The sequence below is a fragment of the Nothobranchius furzeri genome, chromosome 12 (genome assembly GCF_043380555.1).
Source record: "Nothobranchius furzeri strain GRZ-AD chromosome 12, NfurGRZ-RIMD1, whole genome shotgun sequence".
Classification (NCBI taxonomy): domain Eukaryota; kingdom Metazoa; phylum Chordata; class Actinopteri; order Cyprinodontiformes; family Nothobranchiidae; genus Nothobranchius; species Nothobranchius furzeri.
In genome coordinates this window covers 12,437,405-12,448,665 of record NC_091752.1, presented here as the reverse complement: position 1 = coordinate 12,448,665, position 11,261 = coordinate 12,437,405, and the positions used below count along the sequence as shown (strand labels likewise).

General features: G+C 42.8%; 1 protein-coding gene across 9 annotated transcripts in view; it reads right to left on the bottom strand.

The window, feature by feature from the left end:
• The window catches only part of LOC107374282 (gamma-aminobutyric acid receptor subunit pi), a 183,019-nt gene that overhangs the window by 154,595 nt on the left and 17,163 nt on the right, over window positions 1-11,261 (bottom strand). For 3 of the 9 annotated variants that reach the window (XR_011515648.1, XR_011515649.1, XR_011515650.1), the window contains exons 1-2: window positions 1,703-10,204; window positions 1,333-1,501 (exon numbers count right to left, since the gene is read on the bottom strand). The exons of 4 other annotated variants lie outside the window; for them this stretch is intronic. The gene's annotated coding sequence lies outside the window, so the exon portion shown is untranslated. Of the gene's footprint in view, window positions 1-1,332; window positions 1,502-1,702; window positions 10,205-11,261 lie in introns of those variants that run through there. 2 more of the 9 variants (XM_070542263.1, XM_070542261.1) reach the window with 2 other exon arrangements.

Sequence of the window (11,261 nt, the reverse complement as noted above, 5' to 3'; positions counted from 1 at the left end):
AGTCAGTTACCCAATGAGGATTTTCCTTCAGCACGATTACAGATATTTATGAGTTTTACTCGTATCATGCTCGTATTCGTCAAAAAAATGCTTTATCTATTTTTTACTGTACCGAAAACTTACCGAACCGTAATATTAAGCCAAGGTATGTACCGAACCGGGATGTCAGGCGTACCAGCACACCCCTAAAATTTAGGCACGGCAACTTTATTTTTATAGCATCTTACAATGGTATAAAACCGACCAAAGTGCTTCACAGACAATGAAAACATTAAAAACAATACTCAGCATAAATATGCATAAAGGCGAAAGCTTAAGAACAAACATTAAAAGACTCTCATGCTGAGTTAAAAGCCACATCATAAAACAGGTTTTCAAAAGAGATTTAAAACCAGACGGTGAACAGGTTGACCGAACGCTCAAAGGCAGCACATCCCAGAGCCTAGAGGCTGCTACAGAGAAAGCCCCGTCACCTCTGAGCTTATGTCTGGTTTTAGGGACTTCCAGGAGCATCCTATTTAGAACAGCACAGAAAATAGTAAATGAAACAAATGCATGTGCTGTAACAGGAGGAAGTGCTTCGTTGTTCAGTGGGGAGAGGATCAGTATTACTTTTAAATGAACATGAAAATATAAGACTGAGCATCAAGGGCTGCTGGAACAGGACTGGCAGGGTGAGCGTGCTCATTTCCATTTGATTACAACCATAACTTGTGCTGATGTTCTATCATGCATTGTTGGTTCTTATTTAAAACACAGAAAAGGTTTATTTTTACCTTGCTGCTGACAGTTTCGTTCGCAGCTGCAAGTTTTTCTGTGTTTTAAATAAGAACCAACAATGTAGTTAGAAAATCAACGCAGCAAGAACATACCAAAGATGTTCCACCATGTTTGTAGTTCTTGAGCTTTAGTGGTTTGTAGTTTTACTAACACAGCTACAGTTTAGCTCAATAGTAGAAGCTCAGAAGCATGGCTCAGAGCCAGTGCACTTACATTAGTGAACATAGTTTATCCAGCTGAACAGTAATGGTGAGCAGACCTTCTGTTCCTCACAAGATGTAACTGATCACACTAATCAGGCTGGGTTTTAACACCAGACCTTCTAGAGTTTACCAGTTTAGTTTGTGTGAAAACAAAGAACAAATGAAAAACTGTCAAAAAATGAGTTTGATCAGCAGAAGACACGTTTCATCATGTTTTACTGGAATCTTTCCAATATTTATTTGATAAATTAGAAGTTTTATAAGAAACCTCTTTTACTTTGTTATTAGAATATTTAGGAAAGCTTTTAGCAGCTTTCACCCATCTTAACACCTCCGAAGACCTCCTTACCGACGACAGCAGGCTGCAGCGTGGTGCTGAGGCCCTGGCCCACAGCCTGGAGGTTCTGCTGCTGCTACAGGTCGGCTGGTGCAGGCTTCGGACAGCGGGGGCGAGTCCGGGGAGCTCGGTTGTTATAAATACTGAGTATCTGAACACTCCTTGCATGTCTGGAGATAATCTGGAACAAAGAAACCCACAGCTGAAGGTCACACACAGAGCAGAGTGGAAAATACAAACATAGCTTTGATAGCATTGATGCTAGTTAGCTTTAGTCTTTGTGGGAAACACAGTGGGATCAGCCTTTTGTGTTTGGTCAAAAATATACCTCCACTGATGGGATTAGTAACTTCAAACAAAATTAAAGTCACAAAACACTCACCATCATCCTTAGTGGAGTCCCAGGATGCTGCTGCTGCTCTGTGTCCTACAGCACCTCCATGTGCTCCACTTTCAGCTTCAGTCGGTCTGACCCGCTCCTTCCCTTCTGTCGTGGTCCTTTATCGATCAGTAACAGCGCTTTATTAGAATTTTTTATTTGTTACCACATTGTTTGCTTGTTCGCTGGTAACTGTGAGACCAGTGACTCCACCCCCTAGCCATGCGATCAACAGCCCTTTGAATATGCATCATGGTGCCTACTCGGAGTGAACGGAACTCCTCAGAGAATGGTTCTGAAAATGTGAGCTAGCGCTGAACTTGGTGCTAGTGGAAGCACAATCATATCGCAAAGATTAGAGTGGTGTCAAGCAGGTACAAGTGGAACTGAGGTACGAGAAGAGTGGTTTTAGTAGAATGAGCGCTACAAAAACCTGACTGGAAGCTATCATCGATGTTATGTTCATCAAGAGCAGCTGTGAGCTGTTTAGCCACAACCTTTTCCAAGATCTTGGAGATGAACGGAAGTTTAGAGATGGGTCTGAAGCTGCTATGGAGAGAGGCGTCAAGACTCATTTTTTTAAGAAGTGCTAGTGGAAGTGGAGGGTAAGTACCGAACCGTGCCCTTGGGAACAGCGGTCAGGCCGAGCTGCATCAGTCTGAGTTACTGAGTAGTGCTCATGGAAAACCACCTTAAATCAAGCGTACCTGTCTTGTGAAAGTGCTTTAGATTACCTTGAGACAGTGACAGCTAAGGCTGGGACGCTACAAAAACTTCATTTTAACTCTGACAGTGTCTAAATGTCCTTATTCCAAACGTGTGCTACAGAACAAGACTTACCTAACTTTGGAGTCATACCTCACGTCAGAGACAACAACTAGTTGATCATCTGAGTATGGCAAGACCATTTGTAATTAAAAAAACACTTTAAATGAAGTAGAAAGAGCAGTTTGTGTCCGGGCTGACTGTTTTCTTAGATGAAACAGTTCTCCAAAGTCAGCTGTGACTCCAGCACTGGCAGCTTGATTTTAAGCTGACTTGAAAAGGGCAGCAGCAAATATAAAAAGATGTGTCAGGCAGAACTGACTCACTTTATCTAATTCCCCTGCTTTTCTTTCCTTTATTATTTATTGCTTTTCAAGGTACTTATTCAAGGCACTCTAGATGAGTCATTGGCCTCCAAGCTGCTCCCAGTTATACTAGAACACAGGGAAACACACGCACACACACACACGCGCGCACACACACACATTGTTCTAGTAGAAAATAAAACAAGATCCTTCCTTGTTACCATTGATCAAACGGAGATGAAACATTAAATAGTGCCTCCTTGGCATTCAGGATTCAGTCTCATCCAGGTGTTGCTGATCAGATGTATTGATTAACTGATCAGCATCTGAATTACGCTATTTTCTAATTCTACTTGTGATAAGCCATGGATTTCACATAAGATGTCCGTGAATTTTAAAGACACATTTTGATACCAAGAACGCGCTTATTTCTGAACGGGGAGAAACGATATTTTAGGTTTTGTGTGAAAATGAGTCCAGGGGTGTTTGTCAAGGCCAAGGAACCTTGTCTTGGCCCCGCCCCATTTGCCTAGGAGATATGTCATCGGGAGCAGCCAAGACGAGCTCCAACGTTCATGTTCTACCGAGGCGTGTGTTCCCCGTTTGTTACCCGTTTAGCTAGCTGAGCAAGGATACACGGGAGGTGTCTTGTAGCCTGGCATTGGTCAAAAATTACCCAGAATACACGGTGGTATTTTCAAATAGACGGTGGATCAGAAGCCAGCAGCTACTTCGGGGACAATTTTCAAGTTTAAAAGTAAGTCAGCTAATTTAAAATCTTTATTTTAGATCCAAAGAAGTTATCTATGGTTGGTTAGTTCCAATTCCAATTCCAATTCCAATTTTATTTATAAAGCGCATTCACAAGGCATTACAACCAAACAAGGCGCTGTACACTAAAAATGTTGGTTAATTAAACAGGCGTTATACAAACATGTCGAACACAGATAAAAGATAAAAAGGAAATACAACAAAATTCCCAAAAATAACAGCTAAAAATCATTAAGACACAGGGTGAAGTAAAATTAGGAAAAAAAAACATTTTACAAAGAACCTCAATAATACGGAAGTCGATAATTGTGGAGTCAGTCTATTAACAGTGCAGATGTCAGTGAGGTTCATAATTATGTTGTATAAGCTAGGTTGAAGTAGTGAGTTTTCAGGCATGATTTAAAAATGCTAGCTGTTGGTGCTAGCCTCACTAGCAGTGGTAATGCGTTCCACAGCTTCGGTGCACAGACAGAGAAAGCCCTTTCTCCACGGCTTTTTAAACGAGCATTCGGAACAGCTAGGAGGAGCTTATCTTCAGACCTGAGAGCACGCGGCGGGTTGTAGTAATGGACCAGTTCACACAGATATGGAGGAGCTTGATGGTTCAAGGATTTGTAAGTGAGAAGCATAATTTTGAAGTTTATCCTGAACTGCACGGGCAACCAGTGGAGAGATTTCAGAATTGGAGAAATGTGTTGTCTTCTGTCAGCTCCAGTCAGCAACCTAGCTGCTGAATTCTGGACCAGCTGAAGTCTAGAGAGAGCTGCTTTACTGATGCTGTATAAGCAGGAGTTGGAGTAATCCAGCCTTGAGGTGATAAAAGTGTGGACCACCGATTTCAGAAGACGTACACTCAGGATGTGCTTTAGTTTTGAGATGCGTCTTAGTTGGTAAAAACATGATTTACCTGTGTTATTGACCTGGGTATCCATCTTCAGAGCCTGGTCCATTTTTACTCCAAGGTTGGAGATTACAGAGGATACATTAGGTGAGAGATAGTTGATGTCAGGTTGTTGAGTTGCCGTGATACTGTTAGGACTGAAAACGATTAAGTCAGTTTTGGAGTCATTGAGATGGAGGAAGTTGTCAGCTAGCCATTGCTTGACCTCAAGGATACAATCAGACAGAACTTTCGTTGACTGAGTTGGCTTAAATGAAAAGTAGATTTGACAGTCGTCAGCGTAAAGATGGTATGAGACAGCGTGCTTTCTGAAAATGGCTCCTAAGGGCAGTATATAGAGGTTGAACAGTAACGGGCCGAGAATTGAACCTTGTGGGACACCCCAACGTAGAGGCTGTGACTCGGATGAACAGCCGTCCAACATGACCCTAGCAGACCTGTTACAAAAGTATGACCTAAACCAATCCAGGGCAGTGCCTGAAATGCCAGCCCAAGTGTGAAGTCTTGTGATCAAAATGTCATGATCGATCGTGTCGAATGCTGCAGATAGATCCAAAAGTACCAGAACCACATGGAAACCTGAATCTAAAGCCAGAAAAATGTCATTAAACACCCGAACGTGAGCAGTTTCAGTGCTGTGCTGTTGTCTAAAACCAGACTGACAGGTGTCCATTACCTGATATTCATTTAGATGGTTCACCAACTGTGCATAGACTACTTTCTCAAGGACCTTAGATAAAAACGGTAATTTGGAAATTGGTCGTAGATTAGAGTAATCGGTGGGATCGAGGCCGGGTTTTTTCAAGATTGGTTGTAGAACAGCGTGTTTAAAGGCACGAGGAACTTCAGCCAATGTCAAGCTACTATTTATAATGCGTAGCACGTTATTGCTAATTAAAGGAAACACCTCTTTCAGGAGTCGAGGTGGGATAACATCATCTGGGGAGCCAGAGGGTTTCATGGCTGCAACAGTTTTTTCTAGACAGGCCAAAGAGATGGGCTGAAAGCTTTGAAGTTGCCCGTGAGAGGGGATAAATGAATCTGGAACATGGTTGGTGAATCTGAGCTCTGATTACAGTAATCTTATTTAAGAAAAACTGCAGGATTTGGCTACACAAGTCAGCGGACACAGAGGAAAATAGTTTTTGAACTGGGGAAAGCACTGCATTTATGGTTTTATATAACACACCTTGATTGTTTGAATTAGCCGTGACAATGCTGGCAAAAAATCGATTTCTCGCTCCTCTGACTACTTTTTGATACTGAGACCAAGCCTCTCTCATGGCCTCAAAGGATACAGTAAGCCTGTCTTTTATCCATTTACGTTCCAGTCTCCTGCAATTTCGTCTCATGGAACGAGTTTGTTCGTTCAGCCATGGGTCTGACTTGGATTTCTTTCGACTTGATTTTAATGGAGCGACAATATCCATAGCAGCCAGGCAGGATGAATCAAGCACATGAAGTGATCCCTCAACTACAGAAGACGCAATAGTAGAATCATATGGAGCTGAGTTCAGAGTAAGAACAGAGGCAAAATCTGCAGCAGTATTGGGTGTGATTACACGAGAGAAGCTGGGACGGAAATATTCAATACGAGGGGCATAGTCCAATTTCAAGTTAAACAAAACTGGTGAGTGATCTGAAAAAGTCGTAGGTAAAATGCCAAGATCACAAATTTCCAGCTCATGACAGAAAACCAGGTCAAGTGTGTGTGTATGCCCATGTGTGGGGCCATTAACACGTTGGGAGAAGCTAAAAGAGTCAATGAGATCTAGGAAATCCCTTACCAAAGGTTTGTCAAGACAACAGACATGAATATTAAAATCACCAAGCAAAAGTATTTTTCCATATCTACAGGAGACTTCAGCCAGAAAAGCTGCAAATTCATTTAGAAAATCCTTATTGTAAGGTGGTGGACGGTAAATGAGAGCACATAATAATGTAGGAGAACGACCCAATTCAAATAAGCTCAATTCAAAGGATAATGGAGTTGATTGAGGGGTAATCGGTGTGCAGATAAGATCTGATTTGAATATAGTGAATAGGCCACCGCCCCTGCGATGTGCTCTTGGAATGTTAATGAAGGAGCATCCAGGAGGTAACAGTTCAACTATTGAGGCCGAATCCCCAGGGGTGATCCATGATTCAGTGGCGCATAAAACATCCAGGCTATTGTCCTGGAAGAATTCCTTTAAAATAAAAGTTTTATTTACAACCGATCTGGCGTTGATCAGCGCAAAGCGAGTCGACTGAGTATCCGATTGTAGAGAAAGTCCGTTTCCATCAGATCTTGTGACATACCGCAGGTTGGCGGGATTTCTTCCCCGCTGAGTGAGCCGGCCAGAACGAGAGCAGCCGAAACGCGCGTGGGCACCCAGCCGGCGAGTCATCCTCACATCCCACGCGCTCATGCAGCTCCCCGCTCCGAGAGCTCCCAGCCGGCAGGACATCCTCGTTTCAGATGCAACCATGGAACATTCAGTTCCGTGTGCTCCCGGTAGCAGCGAGATCGGCCGAACGCAGTTGAGATGACGCTGGATCCGGCACATCACAGTCACGGAGCAGCGCTCCGATATGGCCTCGCCGCGCCGGATCCTTCGGAGCTGAACGAAGAAGCCGCCTCGCTTCCCCCGTTTCCTTCTCCACGGTCTCCGAGGCAGCGGCAAACCAACAGGCATCACAAGCCTGAAGGCTTGGCTAATATCAGACTCCAGCGGCGGTGGGAACGCATGGGGCCCTAAAGTTAGGTTAGCGTCAGTCTCCAGCGGCGGTGGAAAAGCGGGTCCCGCAGTAGAATACTGGAGGTTGTCCATTCCAGACCGGATCGAGAGCAGGAAGTCCCGATCATACACCAGCAGAGAATGAACACTATATATCGAGGAAACCATAAAATAGAAAAGAAAAACCATAGAATAGAAAAGAAAAACAAAAAAGGTCGGGAGCCGAGCAGACACGCAGCCGATCAAGGGCGCCATCTTGACTTCTTCACTTAGTTGCTTAGTAGTTGCAGCTTTGGTGGCTAGCGGGCAGTAACTCACTTATATATTTAATTTAATAAACATAACCACAATTTAAAAAGTAAAAGTCTTGTTATATATTTATATTGAAACTAATACATATAAAATACAACGTTGTCTCCCGTGTCACGTGACGTTACATGACCGCCGTGGAAGCCGCGTTCACGTGATGCAAGTCTGTTCCATTTAACCGTTTTCTTTGACCAAGGAAGGACAGTGTCCTCGTAAGCAAGGCGTCTTGACATTGAGAAACATCCTGTGACTACAAATATGCTTCATGAAAGTGGCATCATCGGCCCAGCTACACAGAGAAAACTGAGGTCGATGATGCCAAAAAGGGCCGTAAGTTCAGCAAACTTCCCACAGGAGGAAAGAGCCACCATAAACCTGGTCATGTGGTGAGTAGCAGCTACGCTAGGGGGGAGGAGATTATGTGGTGACGTCATATATGCGTCGTGCTGATTTCTGGAGTGTAGTCATGCTAATTACAAACTTTTACAAGCTGATAAATCTCAAAGTACGTGACAGGTGTGGTGGAAACACCCATCATTAGTTTTCATTTAAATTGCAGTACAACATGTGTGCGATCTAGGGCATAAGGCGGGTTAGAAAATAATGTGTTTAGCCCCGTTGACTTGCATTCATTGTTTCAATCCTCTGGGGACCCATGGTGCGGAAGTGACTTAGGCTCCCTATCCAATCACATTCAGTGATGTCATACTTCACCAAAGGTGCAGGATGGAGCTGGGTATTGACTCTGTTGGTATCAACAGGCTGAAAAGTGTCTATTTGCTTAACAAACACTCAATAATGAAGACTCTAATGGCTCTGTGTTTATTCTCAAACAGAAATCCAACAAGTTTGAAATAAAAAAAAATAAATAATTGTTTTTATTTTTAAGCCTCATCACACCGCCTTAATTTATATATTGACATAAAACCTCTTGAAGACATTTAAAACTTTAACAAATGGACTGAGGCCACCCTCCACTTGGACCAAATGCTCAGTAGAGTTTGACCCCTCTGGGCTCAGGTTTGTGCTGTCTATGAAGGATGTGCTTTTGTATTCTATTCCAACATTATCCAGTAAAATCAGATGGTTTCTCAAGCAATTCTGTTGACATGGCACGTATGGATTAGATTGAGAATTGCTGACAGGATAAAATAGGTTGGAGTCTCACAGGCAGCTCTAATGCGCTGCTTGTGATCTCTGGAGAGCTTCTTATCCCTGCAGACCACGCCTCCAGTGTTTGGCTGCATTTATATCACATGTAACAGAAGCCTGAAGAAAAGCAGTGGATCTGAAACCACATCAGGACAATCGGGACAATATGACGACACATGAATGAACAATACCAGAAGGACTTTGGCCATCAGATTGCATTAATGATGACACGTGACATACCAGCCACGGAGCAAGCTCTCTGATGAGGAGAACCAGAAGGTCATGAATCCTGCCTTCATGCACCTGTGCTGCAGCCAAACGTCTTTCTGTTCTGTCTTGGTACATTGGTACAAAATAGTGATCAGTTCCACAGATTCTGATTGCCTGGAGTTATTGAAAAGGGAAAGCAAAGGAAATCTTTAGTCTGGTCTATGTGAGAGGGTTGGAAAACACCCCAGTCTGGCATTTTGATGATAACAGGAAGCCTTTTCATTATCTCTACACAACTCTATTCTTTAAACCGCATCCTTTCCTTTCCCATCCTTCCTTTCTTGAGATGGCCGACCTCAAATTGAAGAGCTGAATCTGAAGGGTGGCTTAGAGCCTGAGAAAAGAACGGAGAGTCTTCACCAATTAGGTCTGCCTCATGCTATTGATTATAGGCGTCATCATTGCATTAAAGCAGCTTTCCGGAGTTTCCCCCTTTCAGAAATTATGTAAATGCTTCCTTATATAGGAAACAATTTCTGATTGGCTTAATGGCCTGACCTGTATTGGAATGTTTACTGTGTGAAGGTCCTTGAGACGACTCTTGTCGTGATTTGGTGCTTTATAAATAAACTTGAACTGAATTGAATTGAAAAAAGTATGATTTTTCAGATATCTGTAAAAGTGATGATCTCATCATGTACTGTGAGAAAATGTAAGCAATATGTCGTTATTGTTGCTAAGCACGCCCCCTGCCCCGCAGAGCTCCGTGCAATAGGAAACTGAGGGCCGACCAGAACTAGCCAATAGCGTTAGACTACCGCTTACATGCTTCAGATGTGAGGAAAACCTCGACTGATGCAGAGCTGATAAACTTTTCACAGACAAGTCTCTAAAATATAAATATATGAGAACACAACATGACACGAGAAAAATACTCACAAAATACGTGTTCTAGCTGTTTGTCGCTACAGAAGCACATTTATAAACAGAAACATGAAGTCGCCATCTTAAACAAAAAGAGCAACAGAGATTTTGTGTGACACGCTTGTCAGCCACTAGAAGGTGTCATCAGATAAGAGAAATACTCCAGAAAGAAGCTTTAAGTATAGGTTTGAGGCTTCTGGGAAACTTGCCCTAAGTCTTCATGGAGCATTAGCACAATTTTAATAGCAGTTTTAACATTCTGGAACCCAAGCATAGTGGGGGGGTCTGTCTCTGTTGACTCTCCAGCTAAACTGTTTATCTGCTGCTGTTGCTAATGCAGCAGCGGCTGCTGCTGTTGCTTATGTTGCTGATAAAGCAGCAGCTGCTGTTTCCTGATGCTGCTGCTGTTGCTGATGCAGCTGTTTTTGCTGTTGCAGCAACAACAGCAGCAACTAAACCTTTAGCTATCAGGTGATAAATTATGCATGGCTGGTTGGGCTCACTCATTCAAAATAGAAATTATGTTATTCAGATCAACCTTTGAAATTTTGGATTTAATTAAAATGTTTAGCTTAAACCTTATGTGGGGGTTAAACTATTAGATATTATACTACTGGTTGTGCAGCACCAGGCTAAAGGTCAAAGGTGACGGATCGTCTGCTGCTGTGGCCCCCAGACTCTGGACCTCTCTCCTCCTGAGCCTGAGACCGGTGAACTCAGTGGTCTCCTTCAAACTCACCTGTTCAGGTGTGGTGGGACCTTCATCACCTCCCTCTCCTTGTTCTGCTCTCATTCCACCTTTCCAGGGATCCACTGATTTCCCTCTCTCCTATTCATTTTCTCTCTCCTTTTCCTTACATTTTGTAATCACAATTTTTTCTTCTAATTTTAACCATATTTTAAATTCATTCCTTGAAGATTTTTTTTTTAATTTTTTTGTTCTTGTGATGTTTATGTTGAGAGGCGCTATGTGAGAGATTGTTGTCTTTCTTCCTTCTTCCTATTCCAGTTATACCTACATATTTTACATTGAATCTAAATAAATATGTGTGTAAAAATCTAACTGTTAAGCTACAACTATATACTTAGATTTGTACAAGCCCCCACAATGCGGGTGAAAAATTGAAGCAAACGCGGAAATGAAATAAACTGCAGTTCCACCCTCATCTGCTGGGGGCTGGTGTCAGGAGCGAGCAAATCCTCATTGACTCCCATGTTAAAAATACCAATTTCACAGCAGAAATTTACAGCCTGGTACCAAAACATGTTTTTGGTTTAAATTATCTAGTTTACACTCATGGCAACTCTGAGGGGGGTGAATTTTTTCTCACTCTTCTGTTTGTGTAATAAAAGCCTAAACTTCTGTATAATTAATGAGCATCAGACCCACGTGACCGCAGAGCTAGCTCCGGGGAAAGGCCTCAGCCTGAGCCTCGGCCTCGCCTGAAAACTGTTCGGTCATTTTCAGTCTCTCAACTTAGACCATTAGTTGTAGCGTTTGTGTG